At 36.0% G+C, this 18013-nt stretch overlaps 1 protein-coding gene across 15 annotated transcripts in view; it reads left to right on the top strand.

Annotated features, from left to right (window-relative positions):
• Positions 1-18013, top strand: part of TFEC (transcription factor EC) — a 220753-nt gene that overhangs the window by 154367 nt on the left and 48373 nt on the right. The window contains exon 2 of one of the 15 annotated variants that reach the window (XM_038557455.1): positions 14588-14609. The exons of the other annotated variants lie outside the window; for them this stretch is intronic. The gene's annotated coding sequence lies outside the window, so the exon portion shown is untranslated. The remainder of the gene's footprint in view (positions 1-14587; positions 14610-18013) is intronic. 15 annotated transcript variants of the gene reach the window in all.

The raw sequence follows: 18013 nt of genomic DNA, 5'->3' as shown, positions 1-18013 counted from the left end.
CATGCTTTTCCAAAAACTCATTCTATCCAGCTTCTTCCCCCACTCCCCCCAAAACCTAGACCAGTACCTGCTACTTTGAAAATCTGTCTACAGACAGGTAGTGATCTCAGCTAGTGTCTGCAGGGAATATCTCAGTAGCTAAGACGTTTATAATCTCTGCTCCCTTTGATTTTATGCACACTGGAAGGATTTGAACCTACTAAACAATCTAAGGTCTGCAATAGAAACTGTCAGCAGCATTTTTTACTATAAGACTTTAAATTCTGGTAAGTTTTAGGCTTCCTCTTAATTAATCTTAAGCCAAAAGGCATTGATCCTTTGGTCATACTCACAAATGTTTCTCTCCATTTAGACGACTGTTTTTTCTCTTCTATAGCTTTATAATTGTCCTCCACCTATGCAAAGCTTTTTTCACATGATGGATGATTTGCTCTTTTCATCAGAAGTATATCTACCATTCAAGATTTTTCCCAAAAGTATATTCAACCTTCTTTACTCTCTCTCTCTCTCTCTCTGTTCTCAAATTGCAAAACATCTATTGTCGTTTTTATTACAAATGAACTTTTTTTTCCTTATTAGCCTTTTGACATATTGTGGACATGTAGGGATATAGTGTTTGGAAAATTCTGAGCGTATTCACTCTTAGAGTGGGAACAAACCAGTGGGTGAGTCTGCCGAGTGAGATGACTGATGACACTATTTTCTGGAGAAGATAGAGAATGTGCAATTTTGTCTTGAGCAATAACTTAGTTAATTTCTATGTAAGTTGGTTAAGTTGAAGGTATATACGTAGAGGAGTGTACCAAGTGCAACAGTAGGTTTTAAGGATGCTAAGATGCCTAAGATAGGGTACCTACACATGAGCATTTGAAGCATTTCAACAATTAATCACACTGACAAGTTTTAAAAGTATCTATCAATTCCCTATGAGTCTGGGGGTTTGAGAAGGGTTCAAAGAACCCTTGAAAAATAATTAGCTATTCTTTAGGCAGGCAAAGGATAGGAGAAAGGCATCAGACCAAAAGACTAGCATGTGCAGAGTTGTGAAAAGCATGGCACATTCAGGGGTCTTTGATTAGAGCTTGCGATCATTGTGGGGAATAACATAAAGTAGGGCTAGAGAGTTAAGATGGGGGCAGAGCATAACTACGCTTTTAAGGGTTTTAGGATTTTAACAAGAGGAGTAGCTTGATCTGATTGTGTTTTAGCTGGATATCTCTGGCCATTTGGAACACAGTTTGGGGGAATAAAAGACTACAGTCATTAGGTTTAGATTTTGTTTATAAAGTGCTCCTGTATCTGCTTTAAGAGAACATACTTTGCAAAGTGGTTGTACCTCTGGCAAGAACAGAAGGCAAGTGCTTTGCTAAAAATATGATAGAACTTACTTCATAAGAAAATCAAAGGTGGGTGGACTGTGTCATTTTCCACTGTGAAATAACTACTGAAATTGAACATGGATTAGCTCTCAAACCAGTGGGCCAAGCAAATATTTGCAAGTGATTCAGTGATTTCTTTGTGGTTGCTTGGTTTAGTGCTGATAGAACACACTGAAATGGGAAGTCAGAGTTCAGCATTTTCAGCTTGCTACTAACTCGCCATGTGACTTTGAATAAGCCCGTGTGTGTGTGTGTGTGTGTGTGTGTGTGTGTGTGCGCTGAATATTCTAAGTTGAACTAATATCTGGTGTGGAGACTGAAGGGCTAGGGCTGGGACTGAGTGTGAAGGACAAAGGGTCTGGTGGTGTTAAAGTTTAGGTCTCCTGTGCCTGAAGAGTAGTTCTGAATCCACTCCTGGGATAGCAAACTTAGATTGGATGTGGGAACTCTAAGATTGGAAATCTAGGTCGGAGCCCAAAGGGAGGACCTTTCTCCTTCTCCCTGTGGGATCCTTGATCTCACATTTCTTACAGATTTCCAGAGCATGAAACATAACCATGGGCTACTATCTCATGTATCTGGCCTTGTTTTGTTTTGTTTTTCTCCCTCAATATCCTTTCCTAAATAGAGCCTCGGAGGACTCTGTCTTAGGATAGAGCTCTCAGAGCAAAATGAAATAGAAAACGAAGCAACTCTGTGTAATTTGGGAGATAACTTTTAATTTGCCTTTCCTCACAGGTCATTTCTACTTTTCTGTATTTTCTAAAGATGTAGTGCCAATTCGTTCACATTTTTATTTGTTTCAACATGAAATACTGGTTATACCACGTAGTATCTAAATTCACTTATATTCAGTCTTACTGAGCACACCAAGTGAAACATATGACAAAACTTTTAACCATTTGCTTAAGTATTTGTCTAAAGACGAAACAAACAACAACAACAACAACAAAATAGCAAGCAAAAATATTCCAGAATATGTTAGAAGGAAAGAATTCATAAAATAAGCACCGAGCTAAAATAGTAAGTTTTCTAGTGGGAGATAAAAAGGAGACAGTGACTGATAACCACTCCTGCTGGAGTAGCAGTCATCTTAGAAGACTTTTCGTGAATATCAAAAGCAGGTATATTACCTGAACTCTTTTCTTCTCCAGTTGGTAACAGTTAGCACCGAATGGGCTGTCATCAGGTGCATAAGGCTTTGCCTGTATCACCTCATTTGAGACTGAAAATACCCTCGAGGCAAGTGCTCTTCTCTCCATTGTTTAGAGAAGTGAAGTAACTTTCCTAAGGTAATCAGTTGAGTAAGTGATGCCGCAGGGCCTTGGTTCTAGATCTGTATGGTGCTTAGACCTAGGCCAATTATATAATCTGCATTTTGTCACTCTTAAATTTAAACTTTATCTTTGTTGTTCTATTTCATTCATTTTGAACAAGATCCCACCTTTAGTGCAGTGAAGGGGAAACAGTTCAAGGGAGAAACGTAGGGAGAAATCAGAAACCATGCTATGCTAAAAATGGTTTCCAGTCTTACACACGGATAACGAGGTCTTTGACTGTATTAGATTTGCAAAAATAGCAGTTGCAGAGGTAACAAGGGACCAGAATAGATGGCTCTATTTCATAAAAGAAAGGGGCAAAGTGAAAAGACTCATTAATGTTGAAGCAGTAGATGGATAACCAGTGACAAATATCAAGTAGATTTCCTTCAGTTTGGTCAGAGAAAGGTCATTGATTATTTTTGGTTAAACTGGTTCACAGAGGCCAGGTCTCCACTAAAAAAAGGAATTAATTGCTTCCATTTCTCACTAATTGCCTCAACATTTCCCTTTGCTTTGTCATTGGAGATTTGGTCAGAGAGGCAAAAAGTCAAAAGTCAGAGTGTGATGGAATCTACATAAAAAGGGAATCTGAGGAGACCAAATTATGGCATTTGGTGTAATAATTATAATGATATTTAGCATTTTTCCCTGGGAGTGCTGTGGATTTTTAGAGACCTTTTCAATCTTTAATCAGACCGTAGGGCACATTTAAGAGAGTTCACTGTTTTTATTTCCATCTAGAGGATAAGGCATCACAGAGAGATGAACTGACCTCGGGCAAGTCTCCTGAGATGTTAATCCTGTATGTTGGATTGCACCCTCCGATGTTGAGTTTTAGCTAGAAGCCTGAACTCTTCCAGAAGTATCATTCATTCATGCTCCTTCAAAGTCTAGACTTCCGTGCACATTATCATCTGAGATTACTACTTCCATCAATGACAGAAAACTCACCCACGAAAATAGCATGAAATGGTCTTGATGTCACAATTATTCCTTAGTTTTCAGCCTATTGATTGATGCTCCAGCCATTTTCAATTAACATGACATTCTACCTTGTATTTGATGACTCAACCAGTCTTTGAAATCCTAAGTCCTCTGGAAAATGTGAATTTTTCATTCCAAACATTTGTTTTATTGTTTTGAAACCTAAAGTGGCAGTATAGAAAGTGAAAAGAACATGAGTTCTGGAAATGAGTCAGTGTTTACTTGTACTATACCTTCAGAGGCCCTTGAGACAAATATTTCTCTTTAGGAAGTCCCAAATCTTCAATATCAACTACTCCTCTTTGCTGGAAGAACCAGAAATATGTTATTTTTAATTAGATATTTATTACATTATAGGTCCTTAGAAACATGACATATTAGAATGAGTATATATTTTAAAGACAGGTTTCAAGACCAGCTCTCACAACCAGTTGTTTGCCAGGTCATGTGATTTGATGGAGACCCAATTTCTTCATGTGTAAACTTGAGATACTTCATTGGGGTTCAAGGTTATAAATGAGAAAGTGATGGTAAAGCACCTTACTTAATGCTAGCAGAGAATGAGGAGCTAGAGACCTTGCCCATACGCTTATTAGTGTTGTCATTAAATATTATAAAGGTGTTAAATAATAAAACTATTAATTGGGGCAGGACTTAAATAACTAAGACCCTGGGGTAAAAGTAGTCTAGTACTCTATAGAAAGACTTTATTTGAATAAGATGCTCTACCATTTATAGTGAACTTGATCTGGACCTTCTTCCCTCTGGTCAGATGCCTCTCCATAACAAGTCTTCTTTATTCTATCCTATTGGAAGTGCTTTGTTCCCATTGCCATTTGGTAATCAGAATAATTCTGGGAGTTGAGTAGTCATATTGTGTCCATTGTACAGATAAGGGAATTTATGTACTGGAAGGAACCTAACTGGCCCAAAGGCATACCACTTGTTAGTGAAAAGCCCAGGTTTGAAGCCGGGTAGGCTGATTCCAAAACTTGTGATCCCAACTGCTGCTCTAATGGTGCTTTTGAAACATCAGACTACAATTTAAAGTTGTCATTTGTGCAAACTGAGAAATTAAATTGCCTTCGCCTCCATTTCTAAATTAATTTAGGGGATTCTAAAGCTTATCCATCTAACAAAAATGGCTATTCACACTAACATGGAAAACCAGTCAACAGTGACATCTGTGTCAGTACCCCTACATTGATTTCTTTCTAAGTCTTTTAATTTAATCTCAAAAAGTATAACTAGTCCAGTCCCTTGCCGGGACACATGTCTCAGTCCTCTAACCAAAAAATATTAGGAGGTGGGCATATGCGTCCTTCCTGCTTCCATGGTGCTTTTCTCTTGTCTGCCTTCACCCCATCCCCTCTATAGCTCTTGGGAGAAAAGTGAGCCTTTTCTCCCGGGTACTGAAGTTGAGACCCAACTCTAAAGAGAGACCTAATTGTCAAACTAGTTGCTCACAGCATTTTTGACTTGTTTCTCTTAAACAGTGTAACTCAATAAAACTCCTTTAAAATATATAAACAAGGCATACCTACTAACACAGGAAGAGCTAAGACTATGTATACATGGAAAAGCTGGTTTGACTGTTTTGATTAACTTGACTGCTCAAGTCACTCAAAAGTAATCACCAGTTAAGCAAACCATTTTGACAGATTTTTGGCCCACTGTGACTGCTTATTTGACTGGCTTGCCTGTCAGGTTGAAGTGGTCAGATTGACTGGAGACAGTCTTAACTGGGAAATTTAATTTGGGAGGACGTGGGTGTCTGTATACCAGAATCTACTTTAAATAACTTTATTTGAAATCTGTACCTATTTTTCTAGGACCAGTGAGAGAAGTTTGAAAGTGACACATTGCAGCATTTGACTTTCTAGAGTGAGATGTCTTGTCGCTTGCTAGAGCTGGCGATATATTTATAGGCTACAAAACAATCACATTTTTCCCTATGCACATATAGAGTTCAATAGGATTGAAACTCTACCCTAACTTGGCCAAGTCTTAATAAGGCACAACACTCTCCTACTCTTCTGAAGGGTTGATGATAGATATGTGACAGCAAATGACTTCTCAGATATCAGGATGCCAGTTCAGTCGTTAGTGACTTGTGGTAAGGCTGAGTTGACCTTGCCACTAATAGTAGTTCTTTTAAGAAGAAGAATTTATAAGAGGAAGAAAAAAATCAAAATAAAACACCAAACAAAACCCTTGGTGAGATGCAAGAGAATCTGGTTGACATTACTATTTGAGCTGTTTTTTGAAAGCAAACCCTTTATGTATCTATGCTTGTGTTCTTTTGGAAATTTATTTTTAAATTTATGGGCAAGACAACACCATAAGGATGGAAAGAATAATTTATTCTCACATGATAGTGTTGGATTTTACGGGGAGAACACATCAAAGTTATTGACTTCTGTAAGCACATTTTTATATGGTCTGGTTTATGTTGGTTGAGTATCCTAATGTGTTTATATTGAGAATTTGAAATATCCTGTTATTGTTTGAAAGACTTATTCACATGCTGTTCTTTAACCCTCTTAACATTCTAGCTTTTCTCATGGATATGGAAATGTTTGGTAAATGTTCAGAACTTTGATGCTACGTCGTGTACTTCTATTAAATATATTAAGACGAGATGGAAGTTAGGGCTGCAGTGTTAGTAAGGACTTTAAAGTTATGACATTTTTCTTAAAACAGCTTGCTTAATAGTGATATTTTCTCTTGCGTTAGAGTCACTTGATATATCATTCTATTTTTTTAAATTTTGTGATTAATAGATGGAAAGGAGGCTTTAGTTTTGCTTTCAAAGTTTATACTTTCTAGTCATTTTATGATTAAATCTTTTGAGCAATAAATTCCTTTGATCTGAGTAAATGAGAGAACTAAATCAAACCTCACGGTTTAAAGAATAATATAGAGAAGCCATTGAGATGTGTATTTAAATTTTATATGTTCTCTACCTTACAGGACCATTATTAATTATGTTTCAATGATCATCTTGATGCTTCAGAGTTTTTACATATTTAGGATTTTTTTCCTTAGGCTATGTGAATGTATAGCACAAATTTACCTCCTTGGTAGCAAGTCATGTGGGTACCTGTTGCATTGTTCCCTCCTCAGCACAAGGTACCAAGAATTAAGGCATATTTGTTAAGTTAAAAGGCAAAAAGCTTTGTCTTAATAATTATTTCTTTTTTAAAAAATTATTTCTGATGAGGTACAGGGTCTCAGTGAGGATTTGAACTTTTGCTTTGTTTCAAAGTTCCTTAATCTACTCTCCTCCATCTTCACTTTTTCCTATGGAGAGAATTAGGCTGCTCATCTCAGTGAGATAAGGTAATCCAAACTCTGCACATGACACAAAGCAATACTTATTACTCACTACGCTTACTAGCAATTTATGCCATTATTATCACTATGATTATTAGTATAGTTTTTAACCTTGAAGAGAGTACAATGTAAGCAGGGGTGGATTAATTTTTTTAACGGTGCCACTTCTATCACTTGGTTAATCTCTTTGAGCCTTAGTTCATCAATTAAATGCATAAAATAAGGGATTAGAATCACAAGGGACAAAATATGAGATCACAGAAAGGATCAATGGATAAGAAAGTGCTCTATTAATAGTAAAATATTGTATAAAATACAGAATGCCGTGTCCTACTCATTCTATTTATTATTGTGTTTGGATTCCATGGTAGTTGTCTGCTTACTTTTTTTTCTTTTTTTTTTTTTTTCTTAAAACATATATTTTATCACTCCACTCCGTACATCTTTGAGCACCTTTGCCAGAATTTCAGGAATGTGTAGAACCCCTACCTCACACCCCCTACCCTCCCTAGGCCTTGGCGACAAGGTCCCTCACAGCTTGTGCGATGGCGTCCCTGTCAATGCCAAACATCTTCAGCAGCTTAGCTGCTTCCCGCTTCTTGGTATCTCACCAACTGCAAGGCGGGAGACGGTGATGCCAGGCTTACCCACCAAGGCAGAGGACACTGCCTCACCTATGCCACCTTCATAGTAATGGTCCTTGTGGCTGCATATTTAAAAATTCAGTTCCAATGACAGAGAAGACTCAGATAAACTGTGACAGTGATGGTGAGTTATTAAATGGCGGAAACACTTAGAAACCAAATTATCTATGCAATGACACTGTTTTTTGTTTAGTCTCATGGAAACATCATATTCAAAGTTAACAAGTGTCCACAATTTTGTCACTTTAAGATGCTCTAGAAGCAGTAAGGAAGAAAATTAAAACCATGTTTAATGCTATGATTTTTGGAGGTAATCTCCCATTAAGAAATGGTTGATAGACTGTATATTTTACCAATAAATCTTTTATGGTAGAACTTTTGCCACCACCAAGCAAGTGATCTGTGTTAAGAAGCAGAGACATTTGTGGGCATGTCGGCTGGTTTACTGAAGCAGATAGTGAGCAACTGACAAGAAAAATGAAAATGTAAAAATTGACAGAAGACAGAGGAATACCTTGTTCAGGGGATTTCAGAGGATGACCCACCAGTGTCCTAAACTGGGGCCTCAGCTTTCCAGTCTTCTTGCTCTTACTCTTCATACTTTCTCTTTAGTCTGATTGAGTCTTAGTCCACTGGCTATTCCATCTTGTCACCTTTGGGCCTTTGTTTCCTTCGATGTCCAGCCTTCAACCTACTTATTTCAGTGAGGGCTCATTTCTTGCCCCATTGTCCTCTTATACCTGACCATCCTTGACCAGCACAGCCTCTCAGATGCACCTTAATCCTTAATTTTATCACACCCTCAAAATCCCTTTGTAATGTAAGGTTACATATCCACAGGTTCTGAGGATTAGGATATGGACACCTTTGGTGAAGAAAGCATTACTTTGCCTACCACAGAATAATTGAAAATAATTGATAAAAGCTTAAAAAGATGAAAATAACATATTTTATAATGATATATATTTTTTCTTTTTAAATTTCAATGAAAAAGTTTTATTTTAATTGATTTGCTCAAATTACAATGGAAATAGAATCCTGGATCTTCATCTCTGAAATTACAACAAATATTTTCCAGATATTTCAAAGCTAGAATATTAACTAGCATTTTGAGGCTTTTGTTGTTTTTAAAAAGTGATTGACATACACAAAAAGATATTACAAAGAAGTTTTCTGTTATTTCAACTTTTGCCAAATTTTTGTACGCATTTGTTTATTTCTTAAATTTATCCCTCAGAGCAAAAAGTTGAAAGAGATGAAATACAATAGTCATGATAGTTATTTAGAGTGAGCCCAGCTGAAAATAATAGTTTCTGCCTTCCTCACCTCCTCCCTCTCTAACCACCTGTTCTCTGTGATGAAAAGAACTTAGAGGTTTTTGGGAAAGAAACAGTTAAGTAAGAGTAAATAAGGAAATTCCTGGGAAAAGGACTAGCTCTACAGAATAGTGTACATTTAAAACACAGATCTAAACACAAGAGTGGAACAAAACATCTTTAAAAAAAAAAAAAAAGGAAACACTCCTCTAAAGTTAGTCTATTCTGATAGTAGACTTCAATTGTGGCATTGTCTCATACTGTAGGGAGAAGCCAGATCTTGTACCATGTGGTGGTTACAGGACAATGTGAAACATAAAAACAAAATCATAAGTGAACCAAGTCAAACTTAACTAATCACAGGGAAACAACTCCAAAGGTTTCTCCACCAGAGAGGAGTCAGCTGATTGATACTTGTATACAGATATAGGACGCATTTTTTTTTCTAGTAATGGAGGCTGGAGTTCATTTTTATTATCCTCGTGAGCTGGTAATAAATACCTTGTAGTTGAAAGAATGTCTTACTTGCAATCAAAAAGACAAAAAGTGTTTACTTTTTGCCTGTGTGATTGTGAGCAAGTCTGATAATGCGTTTGAGTTTCAGTTTCTTCATCAATGGAATGAAGACAAAAGTCCTTCCCCAAACCATTGGAATATTTGATTCCATACGTGACAGTGGCTACTATTATATGGTATCCTCAGGCCTTCATTTACTCAGTGAGATGCTATGATCTGTCTTCTCAATAAATTAATGCTCCTAGCTATGTACTTTCTGTAACTAAACAGTTTGCAATGGAAGTATGTTTCTTTGATTCTAAAGAACAATGACAAGGGGAAGGTGAAACTGTGTGCAACAATTGGGTACCTGATGACCTTTCCTACATGCAGGCATGATTACTGGAGGAATTTGATTAATGTGGATAAAATGATAACAGATGCATATAAAACACAGAGAGCCAGAAATCGTTCTATTTACTAGTTAAGTAAAACAAAGACAATGTAGATTTTATCCCTTTTTTCCAGAAATACTAGTAATAACTATAAAAATTGAGTGATAGAAATGTACTTATGAAACAAAGCCATTTTCTGCAGTTTGTCAATCAAAATGAATAATTTCAAAGTCTCATTTTCAATTAGATTATTTTAATATTTAACTACCTAAAATGCCCCAATCGTATTCTTTAGCAAATGGTTAGACTAGAATACCACAGTTCTAATGATGACATTTTATTATCATAAAAATGACTTCATTAATTGATGATCATATATCAACTCATAAAGTAGATAAAGGACATGAAAAGTTTTCAAGCCTGAGATAGTATTAAACCATTTGAATTGTTTAGAATGTTTTTTTTTTTTTTTCAGGAATAAACCTCTATGATCCTTTTATTCTCACAAAAATGTACTAATTTCTTTGTTATAAATTCAACTACCTTAAGTGGCCTGTGAGTTTCTTTTACAATAAGGTCTGTGTAATTTGACAATATACTGATATTATCCCAAATCTAAGCATTAAGATATATTAAAAATGAAGAGTATATTGCATTTGTAATAGAATGATGTCAACGATGGCAAGTGTTAGAAGGAGGTTTAGATTTTGTCCCAGGTGTTCCTATTGATGGTTTTGGATCTATTTTAGAACATGTAAAATTAAAAATAAATGTACTGATGACTTTCCAAGATATCTGAAACTAGACCTTTTAAAGAAGTCAGTCTTGTTTCTCCTTTATCCTCTGAATCCTTGAAAGAACATTTACAACTTCATAATGAAAACGATTTAAGGTCACTAGACTGAAAATGAAGAAAAGTATGTTTAATCATTACATGAGAGCTTTGTTTTAAGTTGAAAGTAACTGTGAAGTATAAAGTATCATATAAACACAATTGTTGATTTCTGAAGCAGAGAGGACTTACAAAAGTCCTCTTAATAAATATTCATATTTAAGCTTTAATGCAGATAAACTTTTTAAAAAAGAAATTTAAGACATTTTACTAAATTTAGCGTAACTAACTTGTATATTTCTACATCTACAGAAGACAATTTATATAAGAAAGTTCTGAAAGTTTCAGAGAATAGTTTTACTCAGTTAAACACAGCTAATAGCACTACATACAAATATGTCTAATATTAAAATATAATGCTACACCTGAACCACTCCTTCATGTTAAAGGAAAAACACATCTTTCTTTTATTCAGTTGGTCTGTTGAATCAGAAAGGACATTGCCTCATGTCACTACTTCCCCAAGAGATAACATATTGCTCAGTTTGGATTTTAATTTTTGATGCATTATAATTTTGGAAAATAAAATGGAGTTAAATAGAGTGCTGAAGTTTTAAAAACTAATTTATGATATTGTAAGATTAAATAATCTAATGTATGATATTGTAAGATTAAATATTATTTATTTATTATTTATGCAAAGCATATAGCATAGTTCTTTCTACAGACTTTTCACTCAATAAACAAAATAATGTACAAACAAAATAAAGTACAAAATCTATTATCCAAAAACCTAGGGCTAGATGTGTTTTAGAGTTCTCAGCATTTCAGGAATTAAAAGATAATGTGGTACATATAGAGGGACCCAAGACTGCATCCCATACTCAAACATATTAATATATCCACAGCAATGTCTATGAATATCTATTATAAGTGAGATAAAGATTATAAATAGTCTTTATTTCAGATTTGATTTTTGCCACCAAATATCACCAGACTTAAAAAAAAAAAAAAAAAAAAAAGAAAAAACAACTTCTGATTTCAGAGCTTTATGGATTTTGGAATTGCAGTTAAAAGGTTAAGGACTGATAATGAGAGTTGTAATGCAATTGGATTAGGAAAGTAAGTCTGTATCTATATCAAAGGGTTGATTGTATAGCTTTGGAAATAGAACAAACTAGTAATTATTGAATTAAGGAGGATTTACTCCACTGTGTAACACATAAAAACCTCAAGTGAACATTTTGCAAAATGTGTAAAAAAAAAAATCAATAGGACCTGAGATAAAAATAGAGTTTAGAATCAGAATTGATGCTTGATGTGTAATTAGAGCTTGGGAGTCGACCATGTTCAGTTCTAGGTCCCCTCATCTTCCTAATTCTATACATAATCTAAAAATCATCTCACCAGTTACCGTCTAAGTGTAAACGCCAAGTTAGTTTTTATCCACAGTCCATACTTTGCTACTGAGTTCCATATATCTAGCAGCCTACTTCACCTACTCCCTTGGACACTTTCAAAACATCACAAACTCAGTGGATTCAAAACCAAACTATGATTCTCGGTACCTCCCAAAACCCCAGTCTTCTCTGTGAAGGGCATCACTGTCCATTCAGTCACTTAAGCCAGAAACTCCAGTGCCATTTCTTAATCCATTCTAGACATCTCTGAAACCCAGCTACTTGGTTTCCATATGATTACTTCACTCTTATGGTCCTAGTTCCATAACCCATTTTTCTTTCCTAGACTCTCCTTTTACCCCGCTAGAACTCATCTGGCTGAACTACTTGTGTCCTCTTCCTTGTAGTAAAGAAAATAAGACATTTATACACTTAAAAGCATTGCATGGACTGGCCCTACTGCTCTAGTCCTTTCGTCCTCTCAAGCACTTTCCTCATCTTGCTTCCTCCCATCAAGGTCTTTGCACATCCTGTTCCATCTCCCTGGAATGTTTTCTCTATACTCTTGCTCCAGGTACTTCTTTTTCATCTTCCAGATCCAGCACTACCATCCCTTTCTCAGGTAAACCAATCCTACCTTCAGTCTGGATAATTTCTGTCCACATACTCATAGTCCTGTGTATCTCTCCTTCCTATTCTTATAGCACCAGAGAATTTACAGTCATTTGTGTTTGACAAAATTCTGTCTCTTCTGTTTGTCCATTAGCTGCGTGAGGAGAGGGACTATGTACCACGTTACCCACCCACGTAATGGCTACTGTATAGAGGCACGCATGTTCATCTCAGTCTGTCTGCTTGCTTTTGTGATACCTTGTACTTTTGCAAAATTTATCACACTGTATTACAATTTTTTGTTTAGTTTTTTTATCTCTCTTAATAGACTGTGAACCCTTCGAAGACTGGGTTGTTTCTCTTTTGTTCAGAATTATATCCCCAGAACTTATTACAGTAGCATAAAATCTGATGTGTCATAGGACTCAAAAATATTTGTACAATCAATGAATGCTAAGCCTGTGAGCACAGGGTCAATGTAAAGTATTGTGGCTCAAGTTATCTCTATGTTTCATATTAACTTATTTTGGTCATTGATGATGTTGCCAGTTGACTTTAGTGTGTGCTTGGCCTGTTGTGTTGTTTTAAACCCAACATGAGGTGGTCAGTCTCTGGTGTGATTCTTTTTGGGTTTTTTTTTTAAGACTTTATTTATTTATTTGTGAGAGATACAGAGAGAGATGCAGAGATATAGGCAGAGGGAGAAGTAGGCTCCCTGCGGGGAGACCAATCAGGACTCCATCCAAGGACCCCGGGATCACGCCCTGAGCCAAAGGCAGATGCTCACCCACTGAGCCACCCAGATGTCCCTCTGATGTGATTCTTAATTGATGTTTATGGCTCAAAAATTCCAAGTACACATGCTCTTAAAAAACAAATCGGAATAAGTAAATCACAATTATTGCTGATATTTGTTCTAATTCTTTTAAAGGTATAATATGGCAATTTTCCTGAGATGCTATTATCAATAAAACAAATCAATGCAAGCATAGATGGAGCTAGACTGAATTGTAAGGGAAGCTTAGACATTATAATGTAAATATGAGTGCTCTTGGAGTGCAAGCATTTTTGCTGCTAGAACACTACTGAATTAAAAAAAAAACTCTGCTTAATAATATTCATGCCTCTTTAAAGTTTTTTAAGTGTGGGTCTCTCTTCAAAGACATACCGTTGGAATTATCCAAATTCAAATGATTGGGACTGAAGGAATATGTTACAATCACATTTTACATTATTATCCACTAAATAGCTTTGGATTATATAATACTCAGCTGAAATATACTGACAGTTATTCAGAAATCTAAGTAAAACTTTTGATGAACCGGGCCCTACTTTGTTCAGTAGTTATATCTCAATCAGACAAGCTCGACTGTATAATTTTAGGTTTAGTCAAGATGAGATTTATGGGTATATCATATCCAAAGACTGCTGCAAGGAAAGTAAGATTTGAAGAAATGAGTTATTAATCTTTACTACATAGCATTAACAAATGTCGTGTGGCTTTTATGAGTAGGTACCTAGAGGTAGTAGATTCATAAGCCCCCCAAAATAGATTTCTTCTTATATACCTCTGATGCTAGGAATATAATGAATAGTCACCTATTACTCACTTGTGAAGTCCAAGCTTTTACTTCATTTATTAAATTCAAGTTTAATGCAAAATTAACAAAATTAAATAAGGACTGTCATGCTGTAGTGAATGGGATTGCCTGTCTTGCTTTCTCATAGGGGTGTGAGTGTGTACACGCATGCAGATGTCTGTGTGTGTGTGTGTTTGACAACAGTGTAGATGTTTTTATTTACTATCATGAGGTGCTGTATTTGTTATAAATCTATTTCTTGCTGAATATATTTCTGTTTCTGTTCTTGCAGATCGTCTAAACATGCTTGTTAGGTAGGTGCCCGTGTTTGCTTGATTGATTCGTCGGGCTAGTCAAATTAATGGTGATAAAAAGTCTTGTTATTGAGATAATTGCTTATGTGATGTTTGCCATCACTTTTTAGTTTTGAGTTTCCAAAGGCCAGTACCCAGAAGGTGTTTTATCTCCTCCCAGGTCCTGTGCCCTCAGCTTAGATAAGTGGTCTCCAGGTGGATAGTGACATGTGGGTCATAGCCCTGCTTTCTAGAGAGGAATGACTTTCCCTTGGGACGGCTTTCACAAAGAGCAAACTCTCATTAAATGTTAAACTCTCAGCAAATGTTGAAAGAATTAGCTGAGGGCTTTTATCATCATCTTATGGTTTCTCTATAAAAAGATAACATTTTAAAAGAAGCTTATATATATATGTGTGTGTGTGTGTGTGTGTGTGTGCGCGCGCGAATCATGTTTATAAGTATTTATGTGATGTACAGCAGTATTAAGGAGATATGATACAAGCAGGCAATCTTATAGATGGAGAATCACAGGGTTTGTGGAGTCCTTCAAAGATTTTTTGGTGCAACTACCTACTTGCTTCTAAAATTTCTTTGTACAATATACTCTCTCTGTTGTTATCCACTGGATGGGATATGAAACCCATACAAGAACTAGGTCAAAAGACTACAGTGTAGAACACTGAAAAGTAAATTGGAGGAATGAACTCATGTATCTAAGAGCATAATTTGAAAGCCACTGTGTGAAAATAAGAATGACTCCACGTGGGGGCATAGAGAGTCCTTCTAGCCAGCAGTGCGTGGCTGGCCCACATTACTCCACAGTCTTCCACCTCTCAGGAGATCTTATACCCAAATGCAAATAGGGTCATTTAATGACATTTTGTTAATCTTAATTAATTTCTAACAGAATCTTTGCTGATGTGTAAAGTTGAACCCTCTCAAACCTGATCGAAATTCTGAGACTTAAAAAAAAATTATCAGACATCAGTTACCCTAAATAGTTCCTCTTATTTCACCTGCTATAGTCAGAGAATGATAGCTGACTTTTTACTATGACATTTGGCTACTTTGTCCTGGACCTTCATCAGTTCTCTCAATAGTCAGGATTCCTGCATCTGTTCTAGTCTAAAAATAAATGGAAAAAGGGGGGGGGGGATCCGCAGATACATATATTTTGCATTTGTAGTGAATTTCCCCAAATCATTGTTTCCTGCAACCAGAAGAATGCATTTTTTGCTTCCTGACCAACTCCTTCCCTTTAGCTTATTGTATTTGCAGGAGTTTGTGTGATTATAATTTTTTTAAAAAAGTTTACTCATTAAGCCACATTGCCCTAGTTCACTTATTAGTGGATCTAAACATTTTCTATAGCTCCCTAATACATTATTTCCAATTTCTTAAGAGACCACATCCCTTTATAAGAACATGGGAATCTAAACTACATTTGAAACATTAAATAATAATTCGACTTTTTAAGCTAAGGTTTTCATTTTTTTTAACTCCAGATAATGGAATTTTTTTTTTAATGTCATAATCTCTATCTAAAGGTTAGTTTGAGTCAGTTGCTGTTGGGGTGATGATCTTCCCAAGTGATCCTCTGGATTAGTGAATCTGGATTAGTGTATCTGCAGTGCAAATTGCTCTGGAGACCGTGAATACTATCTAAGGGTCCAGATTGGCACAAGGTTATGTATTTGGGCTTTTCACTGGAGCTGATTCATATCATGCTTTGGGCCTTTCATCAGAAATAAACGTAGTGGATGTTATGATGCATTGCCTAGATGATCCCCTTCACAACTGAGCCACTATTCCGTCTGCCTGCCTCTTTCTTCACCCTACCCTGACTCAGGTTCTGAAGTCACCCCCTACCCCCAACAAACCTTCTCCAGGCAAGCTTCAGAGTATATTTCCTGGGTAACCCAACTTAAGACAGTAATTTTTTTTTTTTTTTTTAGATACGGGAGATGGAAAATTTCATGGCTTATTTTATAAAAACTGTTATCGGGATTTTGTTCAAGTCCTCCATGAAAAAAACCCAGTTTGTGAATCCTCAGATAGTATTTGTAAAAATATTTGTCTTTCCTCAGAACTGATACGATCTAATTACTTAATAGGAAATATATATTAGGTTGAGCCATAGGGAATTGATACTTTATAGATCAAAAATACTCAAATATCTACAATATCACAAGGTTCCACCATATATATAATATATGTATAATATTTATATATATATAAAAAAGTAAATTTATATATATATTTATTTATTATTTATATATATATTTTATATATATATATATTAAATTTACTTTTTCCTTGGCTGCCAGGATGCTCATGGGTAAATTTCTATGCTCAGTTGAAATATTAATCTTCAGCCTACATTTCCTGGTATGAATATCTCTTACCACATTCGCACTTTATATTTATTTATAATGTTTTAGAAAATAAGGGAGATTATGAGTAAATGCATTCTTTTAAGTGCGATACAACAGATTTCTGCATATAGACAGAACCTTAGACTTAACATGCCCCTCATTATGTTTAGTTTGAAATAGCAGCATATCAGAGTGATACTGTTCAAGCGTAGTACTGAGTTCTATTTGTTTTTTTACTTGTTTTTATAAGCAAAATTTCGTTACATTTAGATGGTCTCAATCTCTGACAGTCCAGTGCACCAAATCATAGTTGACAACTGCTCCAGCTTTCTAGGCGAAGACTTTGATATTCTGGTTATGGCTTACCAACTCTTCTAGTAGATTCCCAAAGCTCTCCAAAACTATGGTGGTCACCATAGTTATTCAAACGCTGTACTTCAATTACTTCAATGACTCATTCGGTCATTCATTGAACATATGTGAACACATTTTTAGTCACTTGCTTTGTGCCCTCCTCTGGGTTGTGTGCGAGATGTATGGCAGTAAAACAGTCAGCAAGAGAATCACAGTCCTTTCCCTTACAGGGCTCATATTTTTCTTCCCTTTCTAATCTCTGATGAGGCTGCAACTCTATGAAGGCAGGCACCGTGGTTATTTCCCTTCTGCCTTTAGTGCACATACACTTGGCACTCAAAAAACATCTCTTAAATAAGTGGATAAATGAACAATGGCAACCTGTCATTTCATCTACTTCATCTCACAAAATCCTGGGACCTCCATAAGACAAATCCAATAGTTTAATGGTTATGTCTGCAGATGCCAGACAATTTAAAAGTATTTTAAAGTAGGCCACACATGGTTTGGCTGCTGATTTACGCTCCATTGTCTCGTTGTTCTGATATCAGTTCCTGACTGGAAAAGATGGAGGTTTTCTGGGGAGTAGTTTTTGCACATTCCATTGAATCTTTCCCTGCTCCACTAAGCTTCTAGTCCCTTATGCTTACTCTACAGATGTTCCATAGATGGCATCCCAGATGGTCCTCACCC

The sequence above is a fragment of the Canis lupus genome, chromosome 14 (genome assembly GCF_011100685.1).
Source record: "Canis lupus familiaris isolate Mischka breed German Shepherd chromosome 14, alternate assembly UU_Cfam_GSD_1.0, whole genome shotgun sequence".
Classification (NCBI taxonomy): domain Eukaryota; kingdom Metazoa; phylum Chordata; class Mammalia; order Carnivora; family Canidae; genus Canis; species Canis lupus.
Note: the sequence above shows the minus strand (reverse complement) of the source record. Positions and strands in the feature narration are given on the sequence as shown.